Below are 13,314 nucleotides of genomic sequence, written 5' to 3' on the forward strand. Positions count from 1 at the left end.
AAGAGGGGGCATGTCTGATAGTATCATGCAATTTGGCATAGTAGGAATAATTGACGGAATTAAGGAACTGGCTCTCCTAAGGCCTTCGGATTTTCAGGTAGTTTAGGAAATTCCATGTTTTATTTCCCCTTTCCCTACCTCCCAAGTGTGTGATTCAACTCTCCAAAGTAACTCAAGCAAAGACTGCACTCCTCTTCCTGACTTCTCTCAGCAAAATGTAAATAAATGTCCTTACAGTAGCCAAGACATGGAAACAGCCTAAATGTCCATCAACAGATGACTGGATAAAGACGTGGTATATGTATACAATGGAATACTATTCAGCCATAAAAAATGACAACATAACGCCACTTGCAGCAACATGGATGTCCCTGGAGAATGTCATTCTAAGTGAAGTAAGCCAGAAAGAGAAAGAAAAATACCATATGAGATCGCTCATATGTGGAATCTAAAAAAAAAAAAAGAAGAAGAAGAAGAAAGAAAGAAAAGAAAAAGACAAATGAACATATATACAAAACAGAAACAGACTCGTAGACATAGAATAAAAACTTGTGGTTGCCAGAGGGGAGGGGGTGGGAAGGGATAGGCTGGGAGTTCGAAATTTGTAGATACTGATGGGCATATGTAGAATAGATAAACAAGATTATAATGTACAGCACAGGGAAATATATACAAGACCTTGTGGTAGCTCACGGCAAAAAGAAATGTGACAATGAATACATATATGTTCATGTATAACTGAAACATTGTGCTTTATGCTGGAAATTGACACCACATTGTAAACTGACTATGATTCAATAAAAAAATTATTTTTAATGTAAATGTCTTGCCAGTTCTCCTGGCTAAATAGAAGTTCTGTACATTTACTTTTATGTTCTTGTCAATCTGCCATAAGAAACATTATGAGAATTCTAATTCATTTTTCATTGTTAGAATGCACCTGACTCTTGAGCCATATCCTTTCTACGTTTCCACAGTGAGCACACGTGGTAGCTAATTGTGATTCTGTTTTGTCCTGACCCGCATCAGCTGTCTGCGAGGGGCATCCGGATCCAGGTGGTGGGTCACAGAGGTGGTGGACGAGGTCCCAGACCCGGGGAAGAAGATGGCCCTGGGGGAGGATCATGAGAAATCAATTAGGTCGTCTCCCAAATTACCATCATCCTTAGACCAAAATATGTTTTTAGAGTTAGAGGAGAGACTTTTGGCTCAAAGTGAAAAGAGGCAGGTTAAGTCAAAAAGGGAATTTTATTTTCAAGCTTCAAGCCTCCTCACCTATACTGCTTGGATGTTTACCTCTCTTTCTTCCTCTCTTTCTCATGTCTATATGTCAGCTTTATCCCTCCCCCTTCTGTCTCAGCTGGCTGAATATCTGTGTTTCCCGGGCCACAAAGCAGAGCTGGCTTTCCACAGCTCATGGGTTCACCCTTGTTCTGGTCCAGTGGAGGAACCAAGGGAATGGGGGCAGGGGTAAGGACCGGGCTGCCAACCCAGTTGTCAAGTATTCAGTGCAGTGAGGAACTCCAGGGATCAACTCACTCATTTTACGTCTTCCCTCTTCTCTCCCAGCTTACAGGTTTTGTGACTTCCAAAAGTGAAGCCCCCCGTTCTTGCCATACCCAAAAGGTAAGTTTACAGTTGGGAGATGGTGCTTTGGAGAGCAAAAAATTTTAAAAGATTCATTTAGAAAAGGAAAATTACGCCTCCAAGAATGGGGGGTGGGCTGACCCAGTGGAGAAAAAGTGGCAGTTTTTGTCTCTCTTTTCTCTTATACCCTCACTTAGAGGTGGCCTCTGATTGACTGATGGCTCTTGTCCCTGGAACGTTTAGTCATGTTTGGCCCTTTCGCGCACGTCCTTACGCATGGTGTGCACAGAAAAACCCAGGGTGGGGAACTAAACCACAATATTAACTATAACGCAATGACCATTGGGTCTCGTCCAGTTCAGTCTTTCTGCCTCCGGGCAGTCATGGCTGTCGGGTTCTAATGGGTTTCTTGCGGGCACTCATTTAGAAGTAAAATCTCTTTATGCTGGAGGCAGGCATAATGTCATCTTCTGGACCATCGTCTCTCTCTCCCACCTATCTGCCTGGTGCCCCCACTTATCTAACTACCTAACAGTTTGTTTTACAACTCCTGTTGTAAAAGATTCTTACAGTCCATATGCTTGTGATGACATCAGAGCTTTTTCTCCCTTCTTGGTTTTATTTTCCTGTTTCTTGGCTTCATTTCCTCCTAAAGCAGTTGGGCTTCCTCCCTGTTACAGGGGGAAATGGTTATTCCGATCCCAGAGCCAATTCTTCCAATCCCTTTAATACCGTCAGAAAAGAGATGTTCTGGCCCTCAAAGTCTGGGTATCAATTCAGAGAAAGACGCTGCCCCAGGCAAGTGCCCTGACTAACCGCTGCTGCTCAGGGACTGGGATCCTCTCATGGAGGCCCCTGACTGGGTCAAGGCGGGGGTGAGGCGGGGGACCAGGAGCGACAGCCCAGGGCCTCAGGAACGAAGGAATTGCTCCCAAGTGGAAGGGAATGTCGTTGCCAGGACAGGATGGGGATGCACAGGTCACTTCAGAATCTTACACAAAGCCCTAGCATTACCAGTGGAGACAGACTAAGAAACAGGCTTTGCCTGGCACAGGAGACTGTGTGTAAAAACAGGCACTCTCTCTGTTACTGAAGGCAAGTTCACGTGCCTGACGCACCATTAGGCCAAACTGAAACACTGGAGTTTGAAGCAGAGAAAGGTTTATTGCAGGGCTGAGCAAGGAGGATGGGGTGGCTCGTGCTCAAGAAAACCCCGAATTCCCTGAAGGGTTTCAGCAAAGCATATTCAAAGGCCAGGTAAGTAGGGGAGGGGTCGCAGTGTATGTGATCAGCTCGTGCACAACTCGCTGATTGGGTGATGCTGAGGGAACGTTGCGGGCAACACTACCAACCCTCAGGCACCAGAAGGTCTGGGGGCCACGTGCTCTCAATCATCAAGTAGTTAATTTCTTCTCTTTGGTGGTGGGTTTTAGCATCTGTGCAAGGATCTATTTCTGGGCTCTCCATTCTATTCCACTGATCCGTATCTGTCTCTATGCCAGTAATATACTGTTTGATTATTGTAGATTTGTAGCAAGTTTGAAATCAGAAAGTATGAGATTTCTAAGTTTGTTCTTTTTTCTTTTTCTTTTTTTTTTTTTTTTTCAGAACTGTTTTAGCTATTCAGGGTACCTTGAGATCACATATGAATTTTAGGAAGAATTTTACACACAATACTTTTTAAATTGCAATTGTTGATTTTCCCATTTAGCAAGATGATCTTTCACTCTCATAAAAGGCAGCTTTTCTAAAGAAGGTCCTTGGGATTGGCAAAGAATAAATCTAAATATCTCTACATCTCTAAGTTGAAATACATGTGCTATATGATGAGCTATTGCTTCTCAGTCTTCTCTGTGACCCCCCTTATCCACGTGTCCGAGAGTGATGCAGCCACATGACTATGCCCTCATCCCTTTCTTTTCTCCCTGGGTGCCCTCTCATTCAAAGTCATGGTGACCATTACTTTGGATATATGTCCAACGGTCCCAAATTTTAACGTTCAGTTGTGATGTCTTTCTTGAACCACAAAGCCATACATAAACAACCTACTTGTCATCTCCCATTAGCTATACAGTAGGCAGCTCAAATTTATTATATTTACAACAAACATCAAATCTTCTCCTCCCCTGGATCTTCGCTATCAGCAAATGTTACCCTCACTGATCTAGTCACTCCAGCCAGAATCAGGAGTCACCCTAGATTCCTAATTCTCCCACATTTATCTCATCTCCCATCAAGGTCTGAATCGACTTATGAAATGTACCCTGACCTGCCATTTCTCTCCATCTTCATCACTACCGCCCTTGGGCAAGCCACGTCACCTCTTGCCAGGATTAGTCACAGAGCAAGTGATGCCAGAAGGAGAAAATGAATTCATCACCTGTTTGATGAAGCTTCAAATTCTGCTCTTCTTTCCCAGGCTGTCTGCTACCATTCAGTTTGCATAGTTCCCATACAGCTGCTCCATGAATTCTGTCTAGAATATACGGCTGTATTCAGTGGGAAAGTCAAGGTTATACGTGCTTTCTCCATAGTCCCTGGAAGCAATACTCAATTTCAGATTTTACAGAGATGTTCGTGTAAAAATGACCCAAGGGCAAATGGAAAGTGGGAATGTTTGGAGCCCTTTCACTTTTGGAGAAAACACATTTTTAATTTCTTTTGCATTAATCTAAAAACCTAGGCTTATGGAGCATCAGAAGAATCACACAATTTTTCTTACTTTGAAAACTAAGAACAAGCAAATGCAAAACAGGCCAGTCAGAGGAGGTTTAGAGAAAGCTAAACAGATCCTCAGTACAGACAAAAAGAATCCCAAAAGAATCTCTCCCTTTCTGGTCTAAGAGGAAAAACAATAAGCCCCTACAGGTGAGAAAGAGACAGGTGAATTCCCTAGTATATTTCTGTTTTCCTTTCTAACAAAACCAAGGCCACACCACAGTGTCGTGTGGCAGCCAGGCAGGGACAGTGACAGCCACGAGCAGACGGCACCTAACCCTCAGGAGAGGGGCTCTTCTCTCTTAACCAGAGAAACTGTGGTTCCAAGAACACAGAGTGAATCCCCGGTGCTTTTTCTCCCTCTCTGTGCTTGTGTCACTCGGCTCTGGATACAGATACAGATGTAAGATGCAAAGCGTAGAGCTGGGAAACTGATGCCCACATTTCTCGAAACAGGACTGGAGAGTAGATGACAGAGATCAAAAGAGTGATTCCAAGTTGTGTATGAATAGTCAGGCTCGCCTCTGAACTGTGAAGACATGGAGATGACCCTACGTAATTCCACAGGCTTTGAAAACTGGTAGACCGCCTCCATGGTCCCAGGCTGGCCACTTTTGGTGCTCAGGAAAGGCTGGTCTAAACAGCGATGCAAATGCTTTGAAAACTGACCCAACACTAGAACCATAGCTTCTCTCAGCCCCAGTTATCTCACCTGCAAATTTGTTAGAATTATGCAAAATACTGTATGAAAAACATAGCTTGTCAAATACTCCCTCAGTGCATTTCATTTCCCTTCTCTCTCCTTTCTACTACAGAAGGTCACTGGGGGAAAGACGGTGCGTTAAGTTGTTATTACCTCTGATCACCTATTCATGCTAAGTAGATTGTAATTTCTTTCGATCTCAGTTGCTCAAAGTAGATCCTTGATCCATATGTGTTGAGTGAATAAATATTTTATAAGCAACTAAATTAAATACAGTGTCAACTAAACATATTTTATTTTCTTTTTATCTGTTTTATATTTAGGCTATTGAGGAAATTTTCCCTTGTAAATATGCCTTTGACATTCATGTTAAAATTTTGGAGGAAATGATTTGTTTAAAAAAAAATTATTCTCTGAGAGAAGAGCTTTGAAGATCCAGCCATGGCGCCACCAATACTGGTTCAAGCTGAGATCTGAGCTGACAGAAAGATGGATCCACCCAAGGAAGCTTGGTCAAAAATCCTTCCAACTCTTTTCTCTATTACATTCTTACTCATGGGAGAAAGCAAATAAGAATGCAAAGGAAAAATTATACTGAATTCAGCTTACAGGTGCAGTATGTCATGCCATGAGAAGAAATCATGAAATCGTTATTTAAAGATAAAGTGTGTCCTCCTAGGCTGACAAGAGAGACCAGAGCTTGACCAGTTCAGACTCTATCTTAGGGCACAAGGCTCTGCTGACACCTAGTGGCTTCACTGCAAAAGATAGATATGAACATGAGAAATTGAGACCAGGGGAGGCAGAGCCCAGATGGTGGAGTAGAGAGACTCACAGCTCACCTTCTCCCACAAATACACCAAGAATTACATCTACAAACCCATTGAATTGCACAGAACACCTACTGAACTCTGGCAGAGTGTCTCTCATTTTGAAATACAAGAGGATTCTCACAAAATCCGGTAAGAACAAAAAAGGAAAAAGAAAAAAAATCAGTGCAGTACCAGTCCTGAAAGGAGAGAGTGGCATAGGAAGAAAGGCACCCTTACACTGGGACCTCCCCTCTCCAGCTGGGAGGTTAGCGGGGACAGAAGCGGAGCTTCTGAGGCTCAGAGGAGAAAGTGAAAGCAGACAGAAGTAGGGGAAACTGACACAGAGGGTCCCTGCGGTCCCCGTCCCTAGATGTGAGGACTGGCTGCTGGAGATGGGAGAGGAGCCCAGGCACAGAGGCAGCCTCAGGGGACTGGAGGGCTGGGGGGGGGGGTGTGAATCAGAACAGCCTGGGACCCCCCATTAAAAAAAAAGCAGCACTGTTGGTATGTGTGAGGAGGGGTGCAACACAGCCGTGTCAAATGATGTGACCAATAGAGATTAATATCCAAAATTAGTAACAGCTTAAACAACTCAAAGTCAAAAAATGAAGAACCCAATTTAAAAATGGGCAGAAGACCTAAATAGATATTTTCTTCCCACTAAGAAATACAGATGGACAAGAGGCTTAAAAAAAAAAAGCTCAACATCACTAATCATCAGAGGATGCAAAAGAAAACCACAACGAGGTATCACCTCACACCTGTCGAAATGGTTGTCGTAAAAAGTCTACAAATAACAAAAGTTGAAGAGGATGCAGAGAAAAGGAAACCCTCATACACTGCTGGTGGGAAGGTAAATTGATGCAGCCACTCTGGAAAACGGTATGGAGGTTCCTCAAAAAACTAAAAATGGAACTATCATAGGATCCAGCAGTTTCACTCCTGGGCACATACCCAGAAAAAAAAAATGAAATCGCTAATCTGAAAAGATACATGCACCCCGATGTTTATATAGCCAAGACATGGAATCAACCCAGTTGTCCATCAACAGATGACTGGATTAAGAAAATGTGTATGCATGCACACTCAGTCGGTATGTTAAATTACATGGGAAGCATTGGCAAGTGAGTGGTGATAAACCTTTTTATGTTGTATCGTTAAGGTAAACGTTAATAATAGAGATATTCTAAACACAACATTGTAAACTGACTGTAACTCAATAAAATGAAATTTAAAAAAATAAAAGATACAGATATTCTAGAAATTATATGAAACTCCTAAAAATTTGGTATGTCCTGGTAAATGTTATGTCATAATTCTGGGTATTTTCTAAAATGTTATATGCCACAGAGCAGTAACCAAATTTGTCAACTGCCTTGTGATCCGGTCTTTAACTTTGCCTTTTTAAGTCTTTTGTCATTTATAGATAGTTGTTGTATTCTGATGCTTTTGCAAAACTGTTTCATACAAAAGAACTTATTTACAAAACAGAAACAGACTCACAGACATAGAAAACAAACGTATGATTACCAAAGGAGAAAGGGGGTGGGGGAGAGATCAATTAGGAATTTGGGATTAGCAGATAAAAATTACTATATATAAAATAGATAATCAATAAGATCACACTTGTATAGCACAGGAAACTATGTTAATATCCTGTAATAAACCGCAATGGAAAAGAAAAAAGAGAGAGAGAGAAACTGCATCACTTTGCTGTACATCAGAAACTAACAAACTTTGTAAATCAACTATACTTCCATTTTTAAAAAATCCCATTTACTATCACATCAAAAAGAATAAAATACCTAGGAATACATCTAATTAAAGAGGTAAAAGATTTGTACTTGGAAAACTGTAGGACACTGATGAAAGTAGTTGAAGATGACAGAAACAGAAAGATAAATGGTGTTTATGGATTGGCAGGATCAATATTGTTAAGATGACATATCTTACGATCTACAAATTCAATACAGTCCCTAACAAAATACCAATGGCATTATACACAGTACTAGAACAAATAATTTTAAAGTTTTGTATGGAAGCACAAAAGTCCCTGAATGGCCAAAACAATCTTGACAAAGAAGAACTAATTGGAGGTACAACGTTCCTTGATTTCAAACTATACTACAAAACTAGGGTAATCAAAATGGTATGCTACTGGTACAATAACAGACACACAGATCAATGAAACACAATAGACAGCCCAGAAGTGCTCCCACACATGGCCAACTAACCTAGACAAATAAGGCAAGAATATACAATGGGGAAAAGTTTTGGGAAAAGTGAACAGCTACATGCAAAAGAATCAAAGTGGACTATTGTAGTGGGGAGGGTGTAGCTCAGTGGGAAGGTGTGTGCTTAGCATGCACAAGGTCCTGGGTTCGATCCCCAGCACCTCCATTAAAATAAATAAATAAGTAAACCTAATTACCTCCCCCCTACAAAAAAAAGTGGACCTTTGTCTCACATTATACACAAAAATAAATTCAAAATGGGCCAAACTTAAATGCAAGAAGTAAAACCACAAAACATCTAGAAGAACACACAGGCAATAATGTCTTTGATATCGGTCTTAGTAATATAGTAATATTTTTTGGATATGTTGCCTTAGGCAAGGAAACAAAAGTAAAAATTAACAAACGGGACTAGCTCCAATTAAAAAGCTTTTGCACAGTGAAGAAAACTATGAATGAAAAGAAAAAAATCTACTCAATAGGAGAAGATATTTGCAAATGAAGTATCCAATAAAGGGTTAATATCCAAAATATACAAAGAACTCATACAAGTCAACATTGAAAAATAAGCAACCTGATTAAAGAATGGGCAGAGGCTCTGAATAGACATTTTTCCAGAGAAGACATCCAGATGGCCAAAAGGCACATGAAAAGCTGCTCAACATCACTAACCATCAGGGAAATGCCAAGTAAAACCACAATATGGCACCACCACACACCTGTTACAGTGACTATTATTGAAAAGACAAGAGATAGCAAGTGATAGTGAGTATGCAGAGAAAAGAGAAAACGCATGTACTGTTGGTGAGAATGTAAATTGGTACATCCACCATGGAAAACAATATAATGGTTCCTCGAAAAATAAAAAATATAACTACCATGTGATCCACCAATCCCACTTCTGGGTATATATCCAAAGAAAATAAAATCAATGTCTCATAGAGATATCTGCACCTTCATGTTTATTGTAACATTATTTACAACAGCCAAGACATGGAAACAACTTGTGTGCATCAACAGATGAATGGATAAAGGAAATGTAGTATATTTACCCAGTGGAATATTACTCAGCTGTGAAAAAGGAAATCTTGCCATTTTTCAACAACATGGATGAAACATGAGGACATTATGCTAAGTGATGTAAGTTAAACAGAATTAGACAAATACTGTATGATCTCACTTGTATGTGGAATCTTAAAAAAAAAAAAGAAAACTCATAGATATAAAATGTAGATTGATGGTTGCTAGGGGAAGGAAGATGGGGGAAAGGAATGAGTGTGGTAAAGGGCACAACATTTCAGTGATAAGATAGAAAAGTTCTGAGATCTAATGTACAAAATGGTGACAGAATACTGTACTATATACTTGAAAGTTGCTGAGAGTAGATCTTAAATGTTCTCACCGCATGCTAAATAAAATAAAATAAAATAAAATAAAATAAAATAAAATAAAATAAAATAAAATGAAATAAAATAAAATAAAATAAAATTTAACTATGTAAAGTGATGGGTATTGTGAATGGAAAATGTTGCCTCCCATATCAGTAAACCAAGGGTGCAGCCATCAGGCTACTACAGCTACCTCTGACCGTGAACCCTGAAGGAACTCAGGATGGAGACAAATGGACTGCCTGCTGCCAAGCCCTTAGCCACTGCAGCCACCCCTAAAGGATGCACCCTGAGGGGACTCAGGATGGGAAAGAACAAGATACTGGCCCTAGATAGCTAAGATGCATGTCAAAGCAAGGATTTCAATGAGTCCAGACTTTTGCATCTTCCCATATGTAGAAAAGTGCTACATTTATTAACTTGAGATATCTGGTTTTCTTTAATTATGATAATCTTTGGAGGTACCAACTACCTGGTATTTGTTGCAAAACCCCCTATATATCCTGGCTCCTCCCTTACTTCTTCAGAGCAGTCCCTCAGAGCTATCTGAGAGGCTGCCTGTCTGGCTTGAAGTCTTAAAAAAAAACCACTGAATAAAACATAATTCTCAACTTCTAGGCTGTGCGTTTAGGTAGGTAACTCAACTACCTACGTGAAATTCAAATTCTTAGAACGGAAGAAAATCTAATTCATAAATTATGCAACATATTATCTATAATGGCTGGCATTCAATCATTAATTACTACAAATATAAAATTAATGTGATCCAAAATCAAGGGGAAGGTGCCAATGAAAAATACTTGAGATGACCCAGACACTGCAACTTCTCTGGACCCACTTCTGTTACCCCTGTTTGCTTCTACACCTGTCCTAGATGCCTTAGCAGGCCCTGAAAAGTGAGATACAAAATATGACCAGTGAAGAGGTACATTACACTCCAAAAGAATACATGGTATTTTCCAATTTATACAAACAAAATTCTGGGGAGTATGTGTGAGAATGAACATTAAGGTTATGAAATCATAGAAAGAATACAAAATTGGATCAGGCTAAATTATTGATACGAGCCTACTAAAGAGATTCTGAATTCAATGCTACAGCTCAAAGGAATAGAAAGGGGGTCTGGCAGTTTGACTGGTTGACTGCAGCAAGAACCAACTTCCTACCAGATGAAGTTGAAACATCAGACAGCCTCCATATACTACAGAGGAAAGGGTCCAAAGTCTTTAGACAGATTAGAATTTTAGAGTGGATTTATCATGGTAGACCTGCTCATTCATCTCAGAAGGGTCCAGAGGACCCGCCTTTCATGACAAGTGCAAGAAATAAATTTGTGAGGGAAGCCCCCAGATCGTTGAAGAGCATCAAAGATTTCTCTGTAGGTCACAAGTCACAGTGGGAACTGCTGCCACTGAACTGGAAACCTACATGCATTGGGGAAGAAATGGATCCCAGAATGACAGGGAACGAATAGGGGCACCTAACCATCAAAGGTGGGGTGGGCATGGGCTCCATGATGGACAGAAGAGTCAAAGCGCTGGCAGGTCGATTGTGGTCACTGTTGTCTGAATTTTTGTGTCCCCTCAAATTTTTTTAACACCTTTATTGGGGTATGGTTCCTGTACAGCAAACTACACATATTTCAAATGTACAGTTTGATGAATTTTGATAGATGTCTACATCCACGAACTCTCAAACTTCTTATGCTGAAACCTAACCCCACGGTGATGGTATTGGGAGGTGGGGCCTTTGGGAGGTAATTAAGTCATGAGGGCAGAGCACTTATGAATGGGATTAGTGCCTTTATAAAGAGTCTACAGGGAGCTCCCTTGCCTCTGCTGCCATATGAGGGTACAGAGAGAAGCTGGCACTCTGCTACCTACAAGAGGGCCTTCTCTGGAACTCAACATGCTGACACCTTGATCTTGGATTTCCAGCCCCCAAAACTGGAAAATAAATTTCCGTTGTTTACAAGGCACTCAGTATGTAGTATCTTTTTATAGCAGCCCTCGTGGACAAAGGCGATGGCATTCCTTGAAGTAAAATAGACGGACGATCTTCTAAACCTTTTACTTGATCTGTATAAGCAAAAGGGCGCTAGATCAAGTGAACAGAAGTCTAACTGGAATTTAAAAACAAAAACAGAGTCATGGACCCTCAGCCAATTCCCAGACTGAGCCAGTTTACAAACTATGTAACCCCTTGAATGAAGAGGAAGCTGGATTCCCTTGAGGAAGGACCATGCTACATCGTCAAAACATACTGTTAATCTCTCGCCATAAAGGTACCTATTGGTCTTTCATCCGAGTGACAATTTCTCTGTAATTGAACAGAGTAGGGGCTTACGGGGTTCAGATGATCAATAGGATTTTAGCTCATCTCCATCTCGCACTGGGTCCTCTGTGTCCCCAGACCCATCCTGTGGCTCTTTCCCCAGTTCTGGAATGAATCATTGGGAACAGCAACTGGCAGGATCCCTCTGTTTCTCAGACCTGTGGAGTGAGGATCATTATGGTTGAAAAGACCAAGCGGAAACCACTAACACTGCCTCTACCCAGAAAAATAATAAACCAAAACTAATGACACATATGCCACCAACATAGCCAGGGAAGATGCAGGAGTTGTGGCTTTCACCACATCCCCATTCAGCTCACCTGTCTGGCCTGTGAAGAAAACAGATCTTGGAGAATGATAGTGGATTATGTTAAGCTTAACCAGGCAACGACTCCAAAGCTGACGTGGTACCATTGCCTGAACAAATTAACACATCTTCTTATATCTGGTATACAACTATCGAAGTGGCAAATGCTTTTTTCTCCATACCTGTTACTAAAGACCATCAAAGCAGTTTGCTTTCGACTAGCAAGGCCAAAAATGCACCTTCCTGCTCCTACCTCAAGGGTATATCAGCTCTCTAGCCCTGTGTCATAATTTAGTTTACAGGGATCTTGATCACCTTTCTCTTCTTAAGACGTCATGCTGGTCTGATATTGATGACATTATGTTGATTTGATATATTGAGCAAAAAGTAGCAACTCCTCTCGACTTATTAAGTGAGAGGTTTGCTTGTCAGAGGGTGAGAAATAAATCTGATAAAAATTCAGGGAGCATTCTATCTCAGTGAAATTTCAAGAGGTCCAGTGATGTTGAGCATGTCACGCTATCCCTTCTAAGGTGTAGGATAAGTTGTCACATCTGGCCCTTCCTGTATTCAGAAACAAGGCACATTGCCTCATGGGCCTCTGGACACACTCGCATGTGCTGTTCCAGCCCATTCACTAAGTGATCCAAAAAGCTGTGAGTTTTGAGAGGCCCAGAACAAAAGAAGGTTCTGCAACACACCCAGGCTGTTGTTCAAGCTGCACTGCCAGTTGGACCATATCCAGCAGATCCAACGGTGCTTGAAGTACCAGTGGCAGATAAAGAAGCTATTTGAAGACTTTGGCAAGTCCCCTCTAAGTGGATCACAGCACAGACCTTTAGGGTTTTAGAGCAAAGCCCTGCACCCTCTGTGGATAACTGCTTTCATTTTGAGATAGAGCTCCGTTTGCCATTGGGCTTTAGTAGAGGGACTGAACACTTAATCAGAGCCACCTGGTTACCATGAGACCTGAGCTGCCCATCATGAACTGGGTGTTACCTGGTCAGGGGCTTGGAAGGAACGTGACTGGGAAATTGGTGACAAGGAAGTCTAGAGAAACAGGATGTAGGTAGACGTCTCTGAATGAGAGAAAAATGTGAAGAAATTAGAGCCTCATGTGAATGCTCACCAAACAGTGACCTCTGCAGAGGGGGATTTTGATAATTAAGGGGCTGAATGATCCGCTCTGTGGACACCAGTCAGTCTTTTACTCCAGCCACTCCTGTCATTG

The 13,314-nt window shown here is 41.3% G+C and overlaps 1 long non-coding RNA gene across 1 annotated transcript; it reads left to right on the plus strand.

The window, feature by feature from the left end:
* Positions 1 to 1,475: 1,475 nt before the first annotated feature.
* On the plus strand, positions 1,476 to 10,000 carry LOC141577542 (uncharacterized). Its single transcript, XR_012506712.1, has 3 exons — positions 1,476 to 1,626; positions 5,332 to 5,970; positions 6,486 to 10,000. It is a non-coding gene; the product is annotated as an uncharacterized LOC141577542 (long non-coding RNA).
* The last annotated feature ends 3,314 nt before the right edge of the window (positions 10,001 to 13,314 follow it).

Source organism: Camelus bactrianus, chromosome 4 (assembly GCF_048773025.1).
Source record: "Camelus bactrianus isolate YW-2024 breed Bactrian camel chromosome 4, ASM4877302v1, whole genome shotgun sequence".
Taxonomy (NCBI): domain Eukaryota; kingdom Metazoa; phylum Chordata; class Mammalia; order Artiodactyla; family Camelidae; genus Camelus; species Camelus bactrianus.